The sequence below is a fragment of the Arachis ipaensis genome, chromosome B8 (genome assembly GCF_059453495.1).
Source record: "Arachis ipaensis isolate K30076 ecotype BB chromosome B8, ASM5945349v1, whole genome shotgun sequence".
Lineage (NCBI taxonomy): Eukaryota > Viridiplantae > Streptophyta > Magnoliopsida > Fabales > Fabaceae > Arachis > Arachis ipaensis.
This window is the reverse complement of record NC_142443.1, coordinates 89,499,752-89,512,438: the sequence shown is the minus strand read 5'-3', so window position 1 is coordinate 89,512,438 and position 12,687 is coordinate 89,499,752. Positions and strand designations below refer to the sequence as shown.

Sequence of the window (12,687 nt, the reverse complement as noted above, 5' to 3'; positions counted from 1 at the left end):
TTTGTTATTTGAAGGCAATTGTTGATTTCTCTTTATGATTTTAAATCTAATCCAAGTTCTCATTCCGTTTTGACTCCTTTGCAAATTTTCCAATTCTGTTTTGCTGCTGAGATCCAGATCTGAATCTCTTCATCTCATAGCTCTCTGATTTACTTCAATTTACAGTTTCCAGCTAAATTTTGAATCCCAGTACCCAAATCCCTTTATTCTTGATGCAATTTAAGTTTTTTGTCAATTTAGATTAAGCAATTTAAATTTCTTACACTTTAAGTTTCAGTTATTTACATTTCTTGCAATTTAAGTTTCAGCTCTTTTACTTTCTTGCACTTTAAGTTTCTGCAATTTAATTATTCTGCACATTAAGATTTTGTCAATTTACCTTCTCCCTTTTATTTTCTTGTAATTTTACTTCTGTTAATCAAGTTTCACTCAAATCATCAACCATTCGCTTAACTAAATTCATCACCTAACTAAAGTTGCTCAATCCATCAATCCCTGTGGGATCGACCTCACTCTTGTGAGTTATTACTACTTGATGCGACCCGGTACACTTGCCGGTGAGTTTGTGTGGAATTGTTTTTTCCTCATCAAAGACCCCAACCAACATTTGACTACATTCTTGAAGATTTGTGATACTGTAAAGTCAAATAGTGTACACCCTGATACCTAGAAACTACTTTTTTCTCAGAGATAAGGCAGCAAAGCGGTTGGAAGCATTTCTTAAGGAAAGCTTGACAACTTGGGATGATATTGTCAACAAATTCTTAGCAAGATTCTACCCTCCATAAAGAGTCAATAGACTGAGAACTAAGGTGCAAACTTTTAGACAGCAAGATGGTGAAACACTTTATGAGGCCTGGGAGAGGTTCAATGACTTGACAATGAAGTGCCCTCCGGATATGTTCAACGAATGGGTACAACTACACATCTTCTATGAAGGGCTATCATATGAAGCAAAGAAAGCTGTAGATCACTCTTCAGAGGGCTCACTCAACAAGAAGAAGACCATTGAAGAGGCCATAAATGTTATAGAAATTATAGCTAAAAATGAGTACTTCTATGCTTCAGAAAGAACTCAAAAGAAAGGAGTGCTAGAGCTCAATTCTATGGATGCCTTGTTAGCATAGAACAAGATGATTGCAGCTCAATTAGCGGCCCCAACAAAGAAGATGGATAAAAGCCAAGTCTCAGCTGTCCAAGCTCAAGCACCCCCCACAAGAAGAAGATACCCCAGAAGTTGAATGTGAATGGGAGCAAGCTAACTGGTGCATGGAAATCGTGATTCACACTTTTCTCACAACTCCACGCAACTAACCAGCAAGTGCACTGGGTCGTCCAAGTAATAAACCTTACGTGAGTAAGGGTCGATCCTACGGAGATTGTCGGCTTGAAGCAAGCTATGGTCATCTTGTAAATCTCAGTCAGGCGGATTCAAGTGGATATGGGGTGTTGATAATTAAAATATAAATAAAACATAAAATAAGATAGAGTTACTTATGTAATTCGTTGGGGGGAATTTCAGATAAGCGTCTGAAGATGCTTTGTTGCTTCTGAACCTCTGCTTTCCTATTGCCTTCTTCCAACCATGTGTTACTTCCTTCCATGGCAAGCTGTAGGATCCTCTCAGTGAAAATGGTCCTCTACAATTTCTACACGGCTAATCAACTGTCGGATTTCTCGTCTCGGATGAAAAATACTAGGTACAGCTACCGCATGGCTAATCATCTGTCGGTTCCCGCTAGCGTCGGAATAGGATCCATTGTTCCTTTTGTACACTTTCACTTGCGCCCAACATTCACAGATTTGAAGCTCGTCACAGTCATTCCTTCCCGGATCCTACTCGGAATACTATAGACAAGGTTTAGACTTTTTGGATCCCAGGAATGCTACCAGTAATTCTAGCCTATACCACGAAAAAACTAATCTCACGGACTCGGTCCGTGTATTAGATATCCAAGAGAATATACTCCAGCTATCATCCAATGACTACGTTGAACATTATGTAGACCGCTTTGTGGTTATCAGGCACGCGATCTTGGCTAAGCGAGTAAAAAAGATTGGGTGATTGTCACGAGTCACCCCTTCATTCTGACTTAACTGAATTAAGTATGAGAGTATATCTTGGAGAAGAAGTAGGCGTGAATTGAATAGAAAACAGTAGTAATTGCATTAGTTCATGAAGAACAGCATAGCTCCACACCTTAATCTATGGGGTGTAGAAACTCCACCGTAGAAAATACATAAGTTAAAAAGGTCTAGGCATGGCCGAATGGCCAGTCTCCAAGTCCAAGTCTCAGATCTAAAAATGATCAAAAGATATAAAATAAATCTCTAAAAGTAGTTTTTATACCAAACTAGTAACCTAGGTTTACAGAAAATGAGTAACTAAGTGCAGATAGTATAGAAATCCACTTCCGGGGCTCACTTGGTGTGTGATTGGGCTGAACATTGAAGCCTTTTCGTGCATAGGCTGTTCCTGGAGTTAAACGCCGGCTTTGGTGCCAGTTTGGGCGTTTAACTCCAATTCTGGTGCCAGTTTGGGCGTTTTACGCCAAGATGTTTTAGGCTGGCTTTGAACGCTAGTTTGGGCCATCAAATATCGGGCAAAGTATGGACTATTATATATTGCTAGAAAGTCCAAGATGTCTACTTTTCAACGAAATTGAGAGCGTGCCAATTGGGCTTTTGTAGCTCCAGAAAATCTACTTCGAGTGCAGGAGGGTCAGAATCCAACAGCATCTGTTGTCCTTTTTCAGCCTCTGAATCAGATTTTTGCTCAAGTCCCTCAATTTCAACCAGAAAATACCTGAAATCACAGAAAAAAACACAAACTCATAGTAAAGTCCAGAAATGTGATTTTTGAATAAAAACTAATAAAAATATAATAAAAAGTAACTAAAACATACTAAAAACTATGTAAAAATTAATGCCAAAAAGGGTATAAATTATCCACTCATCACTAACTATGTGAATAATCCCTCTAGACCACCATATGATCCCAATGCCAAGACATACAACTGAGGATGGAAGAACCACCCAAAATTTGGATGGGGAAACCAACAAAACCATAGCCAAGATCAGAAACCATACCAATCTAATCAATACAACAACCACAACCCCACCCATCAATCAGGCAACAACAGACCCTACCACAACTCACAAAATACACCCTATCACAATCCACAAAAATGTATCGTAGCACTCCACTCAACAACTACACAACAACCACTATCAAGACACATTGTCCTCAACCATGCAACCATGTGATATCAGCAGCAATTTTGCAAAATTGGAGGCCGCCATAGCACAACTGACAGCACAACTTACAGGGACCATTTCCATTATTTTGGAGAAATAAATTCAGGCTGAAAAAAAGATAGATGCAAACCACGAGGAGTTCAGGTCCAACATAAGGAACCAAGGGGCAACAATTTCAAAACTGGAAGCAGAACTAGGAGGCTTGTCTAAACAAATACCAATGCCCACACATACATACCCTAGTGACGCCATGGCCAACCCAAGAGGGGAATGCAAGGCCATCACACTAAGAAGTGGAAAAGTTGTGGAGGAAGTGATGAGCGGATAATTTATACGCTTTTTGGCATTATTTTTACATAGTTTTTAGTATGATTTAGTTAGTTTTTAGTATATTTTTATTAGTTTTTAAATAAAAATCACATTTCTGGAATTTTCTATGAGTTTGTGTTTTTTTCTGTGATTTCAGGTAATTTCTGGCTGAAATTGAGGGACTTGAGCAAAAATCTGATTCAGAGGCTGAAGAAGGATTGCAGATGTTGTTGGATTTTGACCTCCTTGCACTCGAAATGGATTCTCTTAATTGCGTTTGAAAGTAGACCTTCCGGGCTTTTCAGCAATATATAATAGTCCATACTTTGTCCGAGTTTAGATGACGCAAACTGGCGTTCATACGCCAACTTCCTGCCCTATTCTTCAGTTAAACGCCAGAAACAGGTTGCAAATCAGAGTTAAACGCCAGAATTAGGCTACAACCTGGCGTTTGATGAGCGGATAATTTATACGCTTTTTGGCATTGTTTTTAGTATGATTTTAGTAGGATCTAGTTACTTTTAGTGATATTTTCATTAGTTTTTATGTTAAATTCACATTTCTGGACTTTACTATGAGTTTGTGTGTTTTCCTGTGATTTCAGGTATTTTCTGGCTGAAATTGAGGGACTTGAGCAAAAATCAGATTCAGAGGTTGAAGAAGGACTGCTGATGCTGTTTGATTCTGACCTCCCTGCACTCAAAGTGAATTTTCTGGAGCTACAAAACTCAAAATGGAGCGCTTCCAATTGCGTTAGAAAGTAGACATCCAGGGCTTTCCAGCAATATATAATAGTTTATACTTTGCCCAAGTTTAGACGACGAAAACTGGCGTTCAACGCCAGTTCTCTGCCCAATTCTGGCGTCCAGCGCCAGAAACAAGTTGCAAAGTGGTGTTCAACGCCCAAACTGGTACCAAAACTGGCGTTCAACTCCAGTAATGACCTCTACACGTGTAACACTCAAGCTCAGCCCAAGCACACACCAAGTGGGCCCCGGAAGTGGATTTATACATCAATTACTTACTTCTGTAAACCCTAGTAGCTAGTTTATTATAAATAGGACCTTTTACTATTGTATTAGACATCCTGGATTGTATTTGTGATCCTGTGATCTCGTCTTGGGGGCTGGCCATTCGGCCATGCCTGGACCTATCACTTATGTATTTTCAACGGTAGAGTTTCTGCACTCCATAAATTAAGGTGCGGAGCTCTGCTGTTCCTCAAACATTAATGCAAAGTACTACTGTTTTCTATTCAATTCAACTTATTCCACTTCTAAGATATTCATTCGCACTTCAACCTGAATGTGATGAACGTGACAATCATCATCATTCCCCATGAACGCGTGCCTGATAACCACTTCCGTTCTACTTTCAATTGAATGAGTGTCTCTTAGATCTCTTAATCAGAATCTTCGTGGTATAAGCTAGATTGATGGTGGCATTCATGAGAATCCGGAAAGTCTAAACCTTATCTGTGGTATTCCGAGTAGGATTCAATGATTGAATGACTGTGACGAGCTTCAAACTCGTGATTGCTGGGCGTAGTGACAGACGCAAAAGGATAGTAAATCCTATTCCAGCATGATCGAGAACCGACAGATGAATAGCCGTGCCGTGACAGGGTGCGTTGACCATTTTCACTGAGAGGATAGGATGTAACCATTGACAAGGGTGATGCCTCCAGACGATTAGCCGTGCCGTGACAGGGCATTTGGATCATTTTCCCGAGAGAAGACCGAAAGTAGCCATTGACAATGGTGATGCATTACATAAAGCTAGCCATAGAAAGGAGTAAGATTGATTGGATGAAGATAGCAGGAAAGCAGAGGTTCAGAGGAACGAAAGCATCTCTACACGCTTATCTGAAATTCTAACCAATGAATTACATAAGTATTTCTATCTTTCTTTTATTATTTAAATTTCGAAAACTCCATAATTATTTTATATCCACCTGACTGAGATTTACAAGGTGACCATAGCTTGCTTCATACCAACAATCTCCGTGGGATTCGACCCTTACTCACGTAAGGTATTACTTGGACAACCCAGTGCACTGGCTGGTTAGTTGTGCGAAGTTGTGAACCATGGTATTGGCATCATGTTTTTGGTGCCACTGCCAGGGAAAGAAAGAGCAATGAATTTTACATAATCAAAGTGTAATCACAATTTCTGCGCACCAAGTTTTTGGCGCCGTTGCCGGGGATTGTTCGAGTTTGGACAACTGACGGTCCATCCTGTTGCTCAAATTAGGTAATTTTCTTTTCGTTTTCTTTTCAAAAAGTTTTCAAAAATTTTTCAAAAATTTTCTTTCAAAAATTTCTCCTTTGTTTTCGAAAAAAAAAAATAAAAATGTTTTCAAAAATATATATTTTTTCTGAATGAATTCTAGTGTTTCATGAAGCATGTTGAAGCCTGGCTGGCTGTAAAGCCATATCCAAACTCCTTTGGGATTGGTCTTCAACTGATCACCTCAATGGATGTAATTCCATTCTAAAAGCTTGGCTGGCTATTAAGCCATGCCTGACCCTTTGATTGGAGCTTTAGACTAAAGAACATAAGATTCCTGGAATTCATATTAAAAATTTTGGATGTTACCCTCCCATCCCTATATATAACCCTCCATTCTTCCTCATTTTCACACAACACAACCCTCTCTTCTCTTCTTGGCTGAAACACAACCCCCTCTCCCTCTCCTCCATTTCTTCTTCCTCTTCATCTATTCTTTCATCTCTTGCTCAAGGGCGAGCAAACTTCTAAGTTTGGTGTGGTAAAAGCATAAGCTTTTTGTTTTTCCATTACCATTGATGGCACCTAAGACCGGAGAATCCTCTAGAAAAGGAAAAGGGAAGACAAAATCTTCCACCTCCGAGTCATGGGAGATGGAAAGGTTTATCTCCAAAGCCCATCAAGACCACTTCTATGATGTTGTGGCCAAGAAGAAGGTGATCCCTGAGGTCCCTTTTAAACTCAAAAGAAATGAGTATCCGGAGATCCGATATGAAATTTAAAGAAGAGGTTGGGAAGTTCTAACAAATCCCATCCAACAAGTCGGCATCCTAATGGTTCAAGAGTTCTATGCCAATTCATGGATCACCAAGAACCATGATCAAAGTAAGAACCCGGATCCAAAGAACTATGTTACAATGGTTCGGGGGAAATACTTGGATTTTAGCCCGTAAAATGTGAGGTTGGCGTTCAACTTGCCAAACATGGAAGAGAACGCACGCCCCTACACAAGGAGAGTTAACTTTGATCAAAGGTTGGACCAAGTCCTTATGGACATATGTGTAGAAGGAGCTCAATGGAAAATTGACTCAAAAGGCAAACCGGTTCAACTAAGAAGACTGGACCTTAAGCCTGTAGCTAGAGGATGGTTGGAGTTCATTCAATGCTCAATCATTCCCACTAGCAACCGGTCTGAAGTTACTATAGACCGGGCCATCATGATCCAAAGCATCATGATTGGAGAAGAGGTGGAAGTTCATGAGATTATACCTCAAGAACTCTACAAGGTGGCTGACAAGTCCTCCACTATGGCAAGGTTAGCCTTTCCTCACCTCATTTGCCACCTGTGCAATTCAATTGGGATTGACATAGAGGGAGATATCCTCATTAAAGAGGACAAGCCCATCACTAAGAAAAAGATGGAGCAAGCAAGAGAGCCCATTCATGGAGCTCAAGAGGCGTAGGAAGCTCATCAACATGAGATCCCGGAGATGCCTCAAATGCATTTTCCTCCACAAAACTATTGGGAGTAAATCAACACCTCCCTAGGAGAATTAAGTTCCAACATGGGACAACTAAGGGTGGAACATCAAGAGCACTTCGTCATCCTTCATGAAATTAGAGAAGATCAAAAAGCAATGAGGGAGGAGCAACAAAGACAAGGAAGAGACATAGAAGAGCTCAAGGACATCATTGGTTCCTCAAGAAGGAAACGCCACCATCACTAAGGTGGATTCATTCTTTGTTCTTATTTCTTCTTTTTTTCGTTTTCTATGTTATGTGCTTATCTATGTTTGTGTCTTCATTACATGATCATTAGTAGTTAGTAACTATGTCTTAAAGTTATGAATGTCCTATGAATCCTTCACCTCTCTTAAATGAAAAATGTTTTAATTCAAAAGAACAAGAAGTACATGAGTTTCGAATTTATCCTTGAACCTAGCCTAATTATATTGATGTGGTGACAATGCTTCTTGTTTTCTGAATGTATGCTTGAACAGTGCATATGTCTTTTGAAATTGTTGTTTAAGAATGTTAAATATGTTGGCTCTTGAAAGAATGATGACTCGGAGACATGTTATTTGATAATCTGAAAAATCATAAAAATGATTCTTGAAGCAAGAAAAAGCAGCAAAGAACAAAGCTTGCAGAGAAAAAAAAAATAGGCAAAAAAAAAATATATAGAAAGGAAAAGAAAAAGCAAGCAGAAAAAACCAAAAGCTCTTAAAACCAAGAGGCAAGAGCAAAAAGCCAATAACCCTTAAAACCAAAAGGCAAGAGCAAATAAAAAGGATCCCAAGGCTTTGAGCATCAGTGGATAGGAGGGCCTAAAGGAATAAAATCCTGGTCTAAGCGGCTAAACCAAGCTGTCCCTAACCATGTGCTTGTGGCGTGAAGGTGTCAAGTGAAAACTTGAGACTGAGAGGTTAAAGTCAAGGTCCAAAGCAAAAAAAAGAGTGTGCTTAAGAACCCTGGACACCTCTAATTGGGGACTTTAGCAAAGCTAAGTCACAATCTGAAAAGGTTCACCCAATTATATGTCTGTGGCATTTATGTATCCGGTGGTAATATTGGAAAACAAAGTGCTTAGGGCCACGGCCAAGACTCAAAAAATAGCTGTGTTCAAGAATCATCATACTGAACTAGGAGAATCAATAACACTATCTGAACTGTGAGTTCCTATAGATGCCAATCATTCTGAACCTCAATGGATAAAGTGAGATGCCAAAACTATTCAAGAGGCAAAAAGCTATAAGTCCCGCTCATTTGATTGGAGCTATGTTTCATTGATAGTTTGGAATTTATAGTATATTCTCTTCTTTTTATCCTATTTGATTTTCAGTTGCTTGGGGACAAGCAACAATTTAAGTTTGGTGTTGTGATGAGCGGATAATTTATACGCTTTTTGGCATTGTTTTTAGTATGGTTTTAGTAGGATCTAGTTACTTTTAGGGATGTTTTCATTAGTTTTTATGTTAAATTCACATTTCTGGACTTTACTATGAGTTTGTATGTTTTTCTGTGATTTCAGGTATTTTCTGGCTGAAATTGAGGGACTTGAGCAAAAACCAGATTCAGAGGTTGAAGAAGGACTGCTGATGTTGTTGGATTCTGACCTCCCTGCACTCAAAGTGGATTTTCTGGAGCTACAGAACTCAAAATGGCGTGCTTCCAATTGCGTTGGAAAGTAGACATCCAGGGCCTTCCAGAAATATATAATAGTCCATACTTTGCCCAAGTTTAGATGACGCAAACTGGCGTTCAACGCCAGTTCTCTGCCCAATTCTGGCGTCCAGCGCCAGAAATAAGTTGCAAAGTGGAGTTCAACGCCCAAACTGGCACCAAAACTGGCGTTCAACTCTATTAATGACCTCTACAAGTGAAACACTCAAGCTCAGCCCAAGCACACACCAAGTGGGCCCCGGAAGTGGATTTATGCATCAATTACTTACTTCTGTAAACCCTAGTAGCTAGTTTATTATAAATAGGACCTTTTACTATTGTATTAGACATCCTGGATTGTATTTGTGATCCTGTGATCTCGTTTTGGGGGCTGGCCATTCGGCCATGCCTGGACCTATCACTTATGTATTTTCAACGGTAAAGTTTCTGCACTCCATAGATTAAGGTGCGGAGCTCTGCTGTTCCTCAAAGATTAATGCAAAGTACTACTGTTTTCTATTCAATTCAACTTATTCCACTTCTAAGATATTCATTCGCACTTCAACCTGAATGTGATGAACGTGACAATCATCATCATTCCCCATGAACGCCTGCCTGACAACCACTTCCGTTCTACTTTCGATTGAATGAGTGTCTCTTAGATCTCTTAATCAGAATCTTCGTGGTATAAGCTAGATTGATGGCGGCATTCATGAGAATCCGAAAAGTCTAAACCTTGTCTGTGGTATTCCGAGTAGGATTCAATGATTGAATGACTGTGACGAGCTTCAAACTCGCGATTGCTGGGCGTAGTGACAGACGCAAAAGGATAGTAAATCCTATTCCAGCATGATCGAGAACCGACAGATGAATAGCCGTGCCGTGACAGGGTGCGTTGACTATTTTCACTGAGAGGATAGGATGTAACCATTGACAAGGGTGATGCCTCCAGACGATTAGCCGTGCCGTGACAGGACATTTGGATCATTTTCCCGAGAGAAGACCGAAAGTAGCCATTGACAATGGTGATGCATTACATAAAGCTAGCCATAGAAAGGAGTAAGATTGATTGGATGAAGATAGCAGGAAAGCAGAGGTTCAGAGGAACGAAAGCATCTCTACACGCTTATCTGAAATTTTAACCAATGAATTACATAAGTATTTCTATCCTTCTTTTATTATTTAAATTTCGAAAACTCCATAATTATTTTATATCCGCCTGACTGAGATTTACAAGGTGACCATAGCTTGCTTCATACCAACAATCTCCGTGGGATTTGACCCTTACTCACGTAAGGTATTACTTGGACGACCCGTTGCACTTGCTGGTTAGTTGTGCGAAGTTGTGAACCATGGTATTGGCATCATGTTTTTGGCGCCACTGCTAGGGAAAGAAAGAGCAATGAATTTTACATAATCAAAGTGTAATCACAATTTCTGTGCACCAGCGTTTAACTCCAAAATGAGTCTCTACACATGAAATCTCAATGCTCAGCCCAAGCACACACCAAGTGGGCCCGGAAGTAGGTTTTCTGCATTAAGTTGTTCAATGAAAACTCATGCATGTGTCCTTCATAATCTTCAAGTTGTTCTTGATGATTTTCTATGTTTGGTCTTTGCTTTTTATGTTTTGTGTCTTTTCTTATTTTTCATATGCATTTTCAATTTATTAGTGTCTAAAGTTTGACAATTTCTAAGTTTGGTATCTTGCACGTTTTTCTTTTCTTAAAAAAGAATTTTCAAAAATAAGTCTTGATGTTCATTCTGATCTTCAAAGTGTTCTTGGTGTTCATCTTGACATTCAAAGTGTTCTTGCATGCATTGTGTGTTTTGATTCATAATTTTCTTGTTTTGAGTCTTTTTATTATTTTTCTCTTTCTTCATTAAAAATTCAAAAATAAAAAAAATATCTTTCCCTTTTTTTTCTCATAAATTTCGAATATTTGATTTGACTTCTTCAAAATTTTTCAAAACTTAGTTGTTTCTTATGAGTCAAATCAAATTTTTAATTTAAAATTTCTATCTTTTTCAAATCTTTTTCATTTGTTCTTTCATATTTTTGAAAATTTTCAAATTGATTTTCAAAAATCTTTTTCTTATTTTGTTTCATATTTTCGAAATCTTCACTAACAATTAATGTGATTGATTCAAAAATTTTAAAGTTTGTTACTTGCCTATTAAGAAAGGTTCAATCTTTAAATTTTAGAATCATATCTTTTAGTTTCTTGTTAGTCAAGTATTCAACTTTGATTTTAAACATCAAATCTTTTTAAATTTCCTTTTCAAATCTTTTTTTTCAAAATGATTTTCAATCATATCTTTTTCAAAATCAATTTCAAAATCTTTTCTAACTTCTTATCTTTTCAAAATTGATTTTCAAATATTTTTCAATTAACTTCTTAAGTTTTTGTTTGTTTTACTATTTTTATCTTTTTCAAAACCACCTAACTACTTTTCTCTCTCTTATTTTCGAAAATTACTAACCTCTTTTTCAAAAATTTCTTTTCATTAACTAATTGTTTTAAATTTCAATTCAATTTTATTTTCCTTCTTAATTTTCGAATACTAACTACATTTTAAAATTAAAATAAAAACAAACATAATTCTCCTTTTGTTTTAAATTAAATTCGAATTCTCTCCCCCTCTCTCATCTCCTTCTGTTTATTTATTTATCTACTAACACTTCTCTCATAATTCGAACCCCATCTTCTTCTCTGTGCTCGAGTTTTTCTCTTCTCCATCTTTTATTCTTCTCTTCTTATACTCACATAAGGAATCTCTATACTGTGACATAGAGGATTCCATATTTTCTTTTTTGTTCTCTTCTTTTTCATATGAGCAGGAACAGGGATAAAGACATTCTTATTGAAGCTGATCCTGAACCTCAAAGGACTCTTAAGAGGAAACTAAGAGAAGCTAAAGCACAACCCTCTGGAGAAGACCTGACAGAAATTTTCAAAAAAGAAGGAGACATGGCCGAACCCAATAACAATGGTGGAGATGCAAGGAAGATGTTTGGTGACTTTATTGCACCCTCTTCTAACTTCTATGGAAGAAGCATCTCACTTCCTGCAATTGGAGCAAACAACTTTGAGCTTAAGCCTCAATTAGTTTCTCTAATGCAGCAGAATTGCAAGTTTCATAGACTTCTAATGGAAGATCCTCATCAGTTTTTAGCTGAATTCTTGCAAATCTATGACACCGTCAAGACCAATGGAGTTGATCCCGAGGTCTAGAGGCTTCTACTCTTCCCTTTTGCTGTAAGAGACAGAGCTAGAACATGATTGGATTCACAACCTAAGGATAGCCTGAACTCTTGGGATAAGCTGGTCAGTGCTTTTCTGGCCAAATTCTTTCCACCTCAAAAGATGAGCAAGCTTAGAGTGGAAATCTAAACTTTCAGACAGAAGGAAGGAGAATCCCTCTATGATGCCTGGGAAAGATACAAGCAATTGATCAAAAGGTGTCTGATTGACATGCTTCCAGAATGGAGCATCATAAGTATATTCTATGATGGTCTGTCTGAGTTGTCAAAAATGTCATTGGACCATTCTGCAGGAGGATCTCTTCACGTGAAAACCCCTGCAGAAGCTCAGGAACTCATTGAAATGGTTACAAATAACCAGTTCATGTACACCTCTGAAAGTAATCCTGTGAACAATGGGACGCCCCAGAAGAAGGGAGTCCTTAAAATTGATACTCTGAATGCCATATTGGCTCAGAACAAAA

The 12,687-nt window shown here is 38.3% G+C and overlaps 1 non-coding gene and 1 pseudogene across 1 annotated transcript; both read right to left on the bottom strand.

Moving 5' to 3' along the window:
- Window positions 1-797: 797 nt before the first annotated feature.
- On the bottom strand, window positions 798-899 carry LOC148548776 (small nucleolar RNA R71; annotated as a pseudogene).
- Window positions 900-12,332: 11,433 nt separating this feature from the next.
- On the bottom strand, window positions 12,333-12,440 carry LOC148548775 (small nucleolar RNA R71). The gene has a single exon (XR_015898019.1). It is a non-coding gene; the product is annotated as a small nucleolar RNA R71 (small nucleolar RNA).
- Window positions 12,441-12,687: the final 247 nt, after the last annotated feature.